This window comes from Cebus imitator, unplaced genomic scaffold (genome assembly GCF_001604975.1).
Source record: "Cebus imitator isolate Cc_AM_T3 unplaced genomic scaffold, Cebus_imitator-1.0 Scaffold413, whole genome shotgun sequence".
NCBI lineage: Eukaryota > Metazoa > Chordata > Mammalia > Primates > Cebidae > Cebus > Cebus imitator.
Window position 1 is genome coordinate 1,202,331 of NW_016107728.1, and position 10,041 is coordinate 1,212,371.

Genomic DNA, 10,041 nt, shown 5'->3' on the forward strand with positions numbered 1-10,041 from the left:
TCCGGGGTTCAAATGATTTTCCTGCCTTAGCTTTCTGAGTAGCTGGGACTACAGGCACCTGCCATCACACCCAACTAATTTTTGTATTTTCGGTACAGACGCAGTTTCACTATGTTGGCCAGGCTGGTCTCGAACTCCTGACCTCATAATTTGCCCACCTAGGCCTCCCAAAGTGCTGGGATTACAGGCATGAGCCACCACACCGAGCCCTATTTTCTATACTTTTATAAGACTGGCAGTGCGGTTGCTTTGTTTACACCAGCATCACCACAAACATCAGATGCATTGCACTGTGATGTTGGAATGGCTATGACATCACTAAATGATTGGAATTTTTCGGCTACGTTATAACCTTATGAGATCACTTTTGAATATGTGGTCTGTCATTTACTAAAACATCATTATGTGACATGTGACTGTACTGCACGTCTCACCTTTTCTCTATATGCCTTTCTGTTAAAAGCATCCCATTTTTTTTACAAAGCCCTAGCCTCAAGATCCCAACATGACTCTAGTCATAAGTGCATGAGAGAGTAAGTTTGTTTTCTCTTCTTCCTCCACTAACATGTATAGAAGCCTTGTTCATCAACATCTGTGCATTCTCTGAGGGGCTGTTCTGTGTGTGCTAAGGTGCTGCCAATGCCCCCCACTATGGATGGAGGGGCAAAGAGTCATGAGGCTCTGCTTGGTCTCCTATCTAACTTTTAATAAGCCAGCTCCAAAAATGAGCAACCCCTGACCACCACAAAATGCTCTGCCCAGCCATCTGCGTGGGGCTTGGGTCAGAGCCTCCTTGAAAATAAGCAGGTGTCCTCCTTTCAAGGGCATTTTAAGGAGTCAGGCTTTTGCCCAAGGAAAACAAGGCCAAATATCTCAGAGGGATATAATTCATTTTGTCACTTGGCCTTGTTAGTCTGGTTTGCAGGGGGAGCTCTGTGTGGGGAAATAGGGCGGAGTTGATCAGAGGCAGACACCGAGGCCGACCACAAGCGAAGGAGAAGGGAGAGAAGAAATATTTTTTAGTATTTCCAAATGTGAGTGAAGCTAATCTTTCAGAGAAGGAAAAGTATGCATAATGCGGTGTGTCATTCCTGATTTGTAAAATGGTTGCACATGTGAATCATAATTCAATTAGATGGGGACAGTGACAGACATCCTGGACCTGGAGTCAGAAGACCTTCATTCACATTCAGGCTCTGCTACTTTGCTGAGTTCACTCATCTCAGATAATTTCCGTCAGGCCTCCCTGCCTCCCAGCTTCCTACCTTCCCTAGTCCAGCCTCAACATTGCTATTTGATCTCTTTTTCTTAAACACAAATTTGATCATGTCACTCTCCCATTCAAAACCCCTTTTTCACTCCCCCTGGAATAAAAGGCAGTTCCTGGGAACAGGGTAGAAGGCCTTGCACAACAAAACAACCTCACTCCTGCACTCTCCTTGCCTCACCTCCCAGCTCGGGCAGCACAGACCTGCTGTGCTGTGAGTCCCCCAGCTGCTTGCTTTTGCTTATGTGATTCTACCAGGACAATCCTGCCCACTCCATTATCTGATGAGCAGTTTGCATAAGTGACTTCTCCCCTGAGAAGCCTTCCTAACCAGCTCCTACAGCAAAGCTCCTCAAGCAATTAGTCTGTCACCCTGCCCTTGTAAAACCTGTACTGCAATTACCTGTTTAAATGCAGGGTTGCAGGATTTTGCTTATAAAAATAATGATAATAATAGATGCCAGCTAACTGCTTTAGCATATATGGGAGACACACTAAAAACAAATTTCTTGTTAACCTGAAATTCAGATTTAACTGGACATATGTTCATATGGCTTGTCCCTACTAGACTGGGTCACTGAAAATAGAGACTCAGACATCATCGCCTTGGTACCCACAACATGACTGACCTACAGCAGGGACTTGGTAAATATTTAGAGTTTCCAGTCTTAAAATTACGAATCTGACAGGCAAATGAATAAACACTGCACTGACTTTGTATATGCCTTCTTAAGTGAGATCTACATTAAGTGAGATCTAGATTTTGCAGAAGGCTAAAAGTTACCCTTCTGCAAAAGCTAGATTGCCGTCTCCAGACTGTCCAGCTTCAACCTGCTATGAGCCATTGCGGACGCTAGATGGCGCGATGGGCTAATGGACCAGACCTACTCCGGGGTCCCGGCGCCCCTATATAAAAGCAGGCGCTTCCTCTGCCGCAGAGCCCTGCATTATTGATTGTGACGCTGCTGCAGAGGCGGGAGGAGCCCGCCGCCATCTCGCCAAGTCTGCAGTATCGGGAACATGCCTTTAGCATCCTTTTCTCTCTCTGCAAAAAGTCCCTCGATGGCTGGAGAGAGAGAGCTCTCTGTTGCACACATGATTGTTTTCATTCATAGGAAAATCAGACCTTCCCATAGTCAGAATCATTTTCATTTCACATCGTCATTCTGCATAGCGGCACCAAAGAAGAGCAGCTGTACTTTTTGAAAGCCACTGCCTTTGAATCGGCATCTATCGTAAAATATTACCAAGTCACTGAAAGGCAAAATAGTCGGGGGCGGTGGGGAAATTCATCGTCTCTTTAGGTTTCTCAACTACAAAACATTCTTATAAAAATAGATGAAAGTACTACGGGCGTAAAATAGTTTCATGATATTGATTTAACCACGGCCCTATTTTCAGCCGGCATTCATTGGAACCGGAAATCTGCATCTTAGAACTGAAAAGCGCTGATCTGAAACTAAACCGTGGGTGGGGCCTCCACGCCGTCCCCGCCGTGGCACCCTTCCCTCCCGGCCAGCAGAGGGCGCTCAACGGGCAGTCAAAGGGACTCTTGCCTCTGCAAACATTTTATTTTAGCAGAGAACTGAGATGTCTATTTACTCACCAGTGCTTTTTTCAGCCAGTGCCTTTCTTTGAATATAGATGTGCTGATTAGAGTGCTGTATTGTTCCCTCTCTTGGTGAACCACACAGATAATGCATCCTCCATGTTGTCTCATTTGAGTTTCCTTTGTGAAATGAGAATTTAAAGACAGTGTAAAGCATCTTGACTAAAGAATCTTAGATTCTGTACTCATAACCATCAAATATAATCCAACAACACATTTAAAGCAACTTTTCCTCGTTGAATCTTTCCCAAGCATTTTGCTTCTTTTCATTGAAAACACTTCCCCTTTCTTTGTGTACCTGTGTGTCACTGGTTTCAGTAATATTTGCTCAAATTGTGTAGTTATCATGATACAATTAAGTGGAATGAACAGGCTAGGAAAGAGGTAAACAACACACTGTGAGCCTACTAAAGAGGAGCCTCCCGTCCTACCAGCTGTGAGAGCTCAGTGAGCTCAGGGCATGTTTGTATGTTTCACAAAAGAAACGGAGAGTTAATCACCAGGTACCTGGCTGTCAGTCAAGACAGCTTCCACCTGAATTCAGAAAGGTTATCATCATTGTTTAAAAGAAATACACACACACACACACACCACTTTGCCAAATCCACATGTAATGTAATTGAATCAATTGCTAAATCAAATGCTGTCTTAAGACTTGACAGAACAAAGCTGAGCTCACACTCACACACACTAGGACTGTTCATTGATGCGGCTTATCCACAAAAGACTCTCTAAAGTGAACCTCGTGTCACAATTCCAGAATGTGGAAAGCAACTCTTCAGTCCTGGACGGTGGCTTTCAGAATGTCATCTGTGTTCTGTGCGTGCCAGTCACAAAGACACTGCCCTTACCCGCCCCTCAAATTTTATGTCCAAACTTAGTACGTTCAACTTCAGTAAGCAAGAATATCAGTTCTTAAACTCAGGTGCACAATAAATATCACATATTTTTGGACTCCTTTAAATCAAGTTGCATGTGACTCCTAGTCCCCCTTTTACTGAGCTGTTGGACAGCTGAATCATAATCATTACTGAGCACCTCCTCCGTCCTGGTTTGGGTCAGGGTTCCAGATCCCTGCAGCCCACAGGCAATGGTTCCTTCAGGTTTGACAACCCTGCTATTTCAATAACAGCCTTGGGGCATGAGAACATTGCTGGAAGGTGCTATATCTAGGGACCAATGTCCCTGCTGGAGCACACTGCCAAGGAGAAGTGAGCAGCTCTCATTTTCACAGGGCAGCTGACCAGTCTTGGGGGCGGAGAATCTCTTCCAGCCACCTAGCTGCTCCAAAAATGTGCCTCTTCCTCCTCCCACTCTAGGAATTTACTGTGAACAGTAGTATCAGCTGTAAACCCTTTCAAACAGGATGGTGTCCCCACCCCCCAACCCCATCCCAATAAAACTAAGGAGCTGCAGAAACTAAACGTGTGGATTGGCACTGCATGGGAAAAAGTTCTGTTCCAATGGGAGAAAGTAATGCTAAAGATTCAAAGCCACTTTGATCAAAAACATTCTGTCTTTTCTGGACAGTTACAAAAAGAGGAAAGATGGAAACTTTCCCACCAGGGAGAACATGGGAGCTCTGTTTCGGGGCTCTTACCGCATTTCCATGTGTAAACAATTTTGTTAGCCAGCATTTTCAGTTCACACATTCCTTCAGTCCCACCTCTAATTAAGTGCATTACATTTTTAGTATCAGTAATAAATGTCCCTTCAACCCCCCTATTACCATTGCATATTTTTTCTGCAACAGAGAAGGAATAACTTATGTGATGTAAATGTTGGCTTTGAGAAAATGAATAGGGAAGTGAGTCAGGAAGTAATCAACGGGAAACATAATGGTGGGAATGAAAGCTGGGACTCACAACCCCTGGGATCTGGAGGGTGAACACAGGTCATCCAGCCACTTCCTTTAGGGAGCTCATTATTTCAGAGACAGCACACCATTGTTGAAACCCTGTGTGGCAGCACTACCCAGGAGAACTTTCAGCAATTAGGGAAATAGTCTGTAATATAGAACTATACTGTGCTGTTGAGCATTTAAACTATGGCTTGTGTGACTGAGGAACTAAATTTTTTATTTTATTTAATTTTAATTAAGTTTAAATAGTCATACATGGCTAGTAGCGATCATGTTGATAGCATAACTCTGAAGTCTTTTTTCTTTTTTAATCCATAATTTATCCCTCACATATTTCCATAAATATTTTTGTAAGCTAAGACAGCTTACCAAAAAAATCAAGCACAGTATGAAACAGGAGAATTGAATTTTTTTTTACTGATTGAAAAAAATAGTAAAAGAAGAGGAAAGCTCTGTAAAATAGGGCAGAGAACTAGACACTCCCAGACATGTGGAATGAGTTAGTCAGTGCCTCTGACAATTAAATGTATAAAAAAAAAGAAAGAAAGAAAATTAAATGTATTTCTAAATTGCTAGAAAGTAGAGCAAAAATGAAAAGTCATGCAGGAGGCAAAGGCGAAATTTGTAGTTAACAATTGTTTGGCTGCCCAGAAGCACTCAGTTCCTGAAAATGGTCACCTTGCCCCTGAAGCGCTCACTCTCCCCCATCTCTTCTCCTTGGTATGGCAGAGCCTCCTCTGGGTGAAACCCCTGGGACTTAACCCAAGCTGGCCAATCATAGTCCTTTCCTTGAGACATGACGTGAGACAGAAAAATGTGGTGTCCCCATAGACTGATGGATGGATGTGTGAAACTTGGGGTGAGTTGAGCTGAGGGACAGGGGACAGCAGTCAGCACCAAGGCAGGAGACGGTGGTATGGTGAGGGTCACTAGCACAGGCTCTATATTCACACCTGCTCTCTTACTACAATAGCTGTGTGACATTGGACACGTGCCTTTACTTCCCCAGGCTTCCACCTCTGAAAAATGGAATAATTTTAGTTCAGATTTTACAGAGTTGTTGTAAAAATAAATAAATAAAATGCAATGAACCTAAGCGGAAAAAATGCCTAGGACATAATAAATGCTCCACAAATATTATCAATTATATGAATATTAGAAGCAGAGTCCTAAGGGCATTCATGTTTTTGGATTTGTGTCATTCCCAAAGTCTAAGCATTGGCTCCATTGGATTCCATGAGACATGCACCTTCCCCACATCCTTTTCCCTGTTTTATTGAGCTGTAATTGACAAATCTCTCCCATATCCTTAAAATAAAATTTCTGTTTTGCTTAAGCTAATTTGGATCGGGTTTCTGCTAGCTGCCTCCAACAGAGTTCTCGGTTGTATGCCACCTTGTTTGGAAGTCTAACTTGTCTTCTTCCCTATGCAGAAGGCTGGGTATGCTGCAGGAGCACCTAACCTTTGCAGACTCTTCACAGGCAAGGGATATGGAATAGGAGAATGCAGATGGACCCACCGTAGTAAAGATACCTTCTTTAGTGAACATTTGCCAAGCGTGGGGCTGCCTATCACCCACACTCTCTTCCTACTTGGGAATAAACCTCCCAGAATATGCATCCTGGAGAGACGTGTGGCTCCATCTTCTATGATAGGATCTGGAAGTTGCCACGTCGAGGTTTTCTCCATCACTAGGCTCCATGCACTGTGTTCTTCTCTGAATTCTAGGTAGATAAGAACAGGAAGACCCACTGCCTAGCCCTGTTCCCAACACAGTAGATGAGAATTGTCTGTTGAACAATGAATAAGGGAGCTAGTTAATGAGTTAATGTGGAAGCAGTAAACCAAAGCAGAATGAGGAGTCCACTGCTCGTGGGCACCAAGAAGGTGAGTGTTTGCCCTGGAATATCAGCCCTGCCATAAGCTTGATAATGGAGAAAGGGCCAGGCTGATGAACCAAAAAAATCTCCTCATCACAAAAATATGAGGTTACTGGTCTGTTTGTTTTTCATTATGAGAAACGTTTACAAGGTAAACGTTCTGTTAAAGTAATGAGCACATCTTGCATGAGACAGGCACGCACTATGAACGGGTCATTGATGGAGCAAGTTATGATCCTGTTTGACAGTGGAGCTAGATGCGCCAACACAGTCAAAGGAGTTCACCACTGGCGTCTGTGGGGTCTCTGACTCTTCACTCTGCATTCATCCAGCTCAGCTCCCATGGGCCTCTGTAGTGGCAGACTCACCCATACCTGGCTCATAGGTGTTTGGATGATTTAGTTCATCTTTCAGGGCCTTCATTTCTGATATTCCCCTACTCTTCACTAAATGCAAAACAAAGAAGGAAAAGAACCATTTCTGACAATGTTTATCATCTATAGAAATAAAATTATATTTCTGTTCTTTTCTGCTTCTTAATGCATCAGGGAACACAACCAGATAGATTTCCACCAATTTGGGGTGCCCCAACTTAAAATATTGACTAATTGGTGTTTGAAAGGGTACTGTGGAGGCCCCTGAAGGCTCCTTCGAGGGGTAGGCAGCCATCCTCTGGGGAAGCAGGACAGAGGCATAGGAGCCAGCCTGACTGCACCTGTGGGACTGAGATAAAGTCAGAGGCAGGTGCACAGCAGGCCCTCTGGGTCACAGGCTTCCAGCGAGGGGAGCTGCTTTTCACCAGGCACCTCCAGCCTAGCCCAGTGCTCTTAGGCTGCACTGCTCCTACAGATCACCCAGGCATCAGGACCGGGATCTGGGTGGGGCGGGACACTCTGCCTTTCTAACCAGCGCTGGTGGTTCTCAGACCCTACTTACAGTCGGAGGTTCAAGCGCCAAGATGAGCAGCACAGATGGTTATTTACTTATCAATTTCCCAGAGTAATTTCCCGTACAGCAGATACATTCAATAAAAGAAACCTGGAATCTGGAAGAAAAAAATCATTTCACACACGAGCATCCCCACTTGCCCGAAGCAGTGGCTCTCAGCTTTGGCTGCAACTGGAATCCTGTGGGGAATTTACAGTATACCAGTGCCCAGGCCCCACCCCAGGCCCATGACATCAGTGTCTCCAGGGGTGAGACCCAGGCGTCAGGGTGTTTTAAAGCTCCCTGGGTGATTCCGATGTGCAGCCAGGGTTGAGACTGGCTACCCTAAATCAACTCTTTCCCATGAGTCACTGGCATGAACTGCCAGCTCCACCTTCCAGTTCCTTCAGCTGGCTTCCTGTGCCTGCAATGGTGACATTGCAAGCCTGCTACAGCCATGTCACCCCTTAGATTTGGAGGTGCCAGTCATCAGCCCATTTGACACGGAGCCTATTTCTATGGGCATCTAGGTCTCTGCTATCTGCCAGGACACAGCTCCCAAAGTATGTTCTGCACAACACAGATTCCACAGAGATGCTCATAGATGCTAATCAAAACAGGGAATAAATGCATTTTGATTAAAATAGTTTGGTTAAAGTCAACCAATTTATTTACTGAGAGACTTCTCAAATCCTTTAATTACCCAATGCACTCATCCCCAATAGGAAGATATGACAGGCAACATTTTCCAAATAAATTTGACCATAAAAACATTTTTTAAAGAAAAAAGAAAATCCAGGAAACAGGCTTTGGAACATACTGCTCCCCCAGGGTATAATTTAAACTTTAAATTGTTTGGATGTTCCTTAATATTTTTGATATTGTTAGTAATTAATTTTACTCAATTGACTAGTGTTTTTACTAGTAACTACCTTATGCTCTCTGTGCTGTATTAGGTACTGGGAGATATAATTCACATGAAATGATTAGAAAATAGCTTCACTTAACTGAGTTGCATTTTTAAAACAAAATGACATTTATTTTTTAAAATTAAGAATAAAAGAGAAGGCTACATAAGTTGAGGAGGTCTTTGTGGAGGAAGCAGTATTCTCCTTGAAGACCTTAAGAATGAGTAGTGTCTACATATGCAAGAGAACACAAGGACAGAAATCTACTTCAAGGAAATGGCATGAACCAGAACCTAAGTGGAGGAATGAGTGCAATTGGGTGTGATATGGGAATAGGGGATAGGGCAGGAGGGGAAGTGAGTGGACCAGCCTTAATACAGTATCAATGGGAATACTGAGAGTATGCAATAAAAATTGACCTTATTCATAAGGAGATACCCAGTTTTCCCAATGAGATCATGTTTAAAGAAAAATTTCAGTAGCCAACCTGAATGTGTAAATTTGTAAGGAGGTAGATGAACTAATCAACATCTTCTTGTAATATTTGTTAACATAGTACCCATGCTGACACAGACTGAATTCTCCAGAAACAGATGCTGAGATGGAATTTGGAATGTGAATGTTTTTTAGAGATCAATACCTGTCAAAGAAAGAGAAAAGAAGCAGGATTTAGCAGAGAAAGATATTAAACTGTGATACAAGCCTGACAAAGACTCCACCAACCCTTCAGGGAGCTCTAGAGCAAATGTTGCCTACCAGAGTTACCCTCAGTGAAGCCAAAGTGGCCAGGGCTTTCTGTCTTTACCTTGCTTGGTCACCTGATGTGGACTGACCCCATAGTGAGCCCTCAGGCTGGGGAGGTCTAGGCGCTGACCCTGCTGAGGAAGGCCCTGTGGTGTCAATGTGTGGGCAGCAAGGCTTTCCTTGAATGCACATGCTTGTTTACAGTCATGTCTCATGCAACATACAAACACTGCTTTTCTCCATTTTCACATTTTACACATCAGTCTTTGAAACTCTTCTCATGCATCACTATAATCACTTACAGGCATATTTTGAGTCATCTACCACAATTTTACAGAATACCTCATCTCTATGGTCATCTAAGGTATTGGATATATGGCATTACTTCAATTCATGTATAAAGTTATTGTCCAAGCCACAATTTACCAGTTCCATCCCGTTAGATGAGTTTTTATATCCTTCTTCCTATAGTTGCACACTCATGATCTCCACAAAGTACCTTCTTACTTTATATTTTAAGTAATCTTTCAAAAATAATCAGTTTTAAAGTCTTAGAAGTGAGGTCGCACTTCCAGAAGTAATTACTAAACTGTATTTGATGTCTTTTCCTCCTTTTTTTTTTTTTTTTTTTTTTTTTTTTTTTTTTTTTTTTTTTTGTTCTAACAAGTAATCTCAATAAGCATCCCAAGCTAGCACTGATTTCAGTCTAAAATGTGATCCCCAAGCAGTGATTTTTCTTTCCAAATAAAGTAATTGAGAAAATATGCACATTGGCCAGTGCCGTGGCTCATGTCTGTAATCCTAGCACTTTGGGAGGCCAAGGCTGGTAGATAACGAGGTTAAG

General features: G+C 43.1%; 1 long non-coding RNA gene across 2 annotated transcripts in view; it reads right to left on the minus strand.

Annotated features, from left to right (window-relative positions):
* The window catches only part of LOC108289727, a 14,938-nt gene extending 5,851 nt beyond the window's left edge, over positions 1-9,087 (minus strand). The window contains exons 1-3 of one of the 2 annotated variants that reach the window (XR_001819284.2): positions 8,941-9,087; positions 7,555-7,663; positions 2,874-2,996 (exon numbers count right to left, since the gene is read on the minus strand). This is a non-coding gene — a long non-coding RNA (uncharacterized LOC108289727). Of the gene's footprint in view, positions 1-2,873; positions 2,997-7,554; positions 7,720-8,940 lie in introns of those variants that run through there. The other variant, XR_005196997.1, reaches the window with a different exon arrangement.
* Positions 9,088-10,041: the final 954 nt, after the last annotated feature.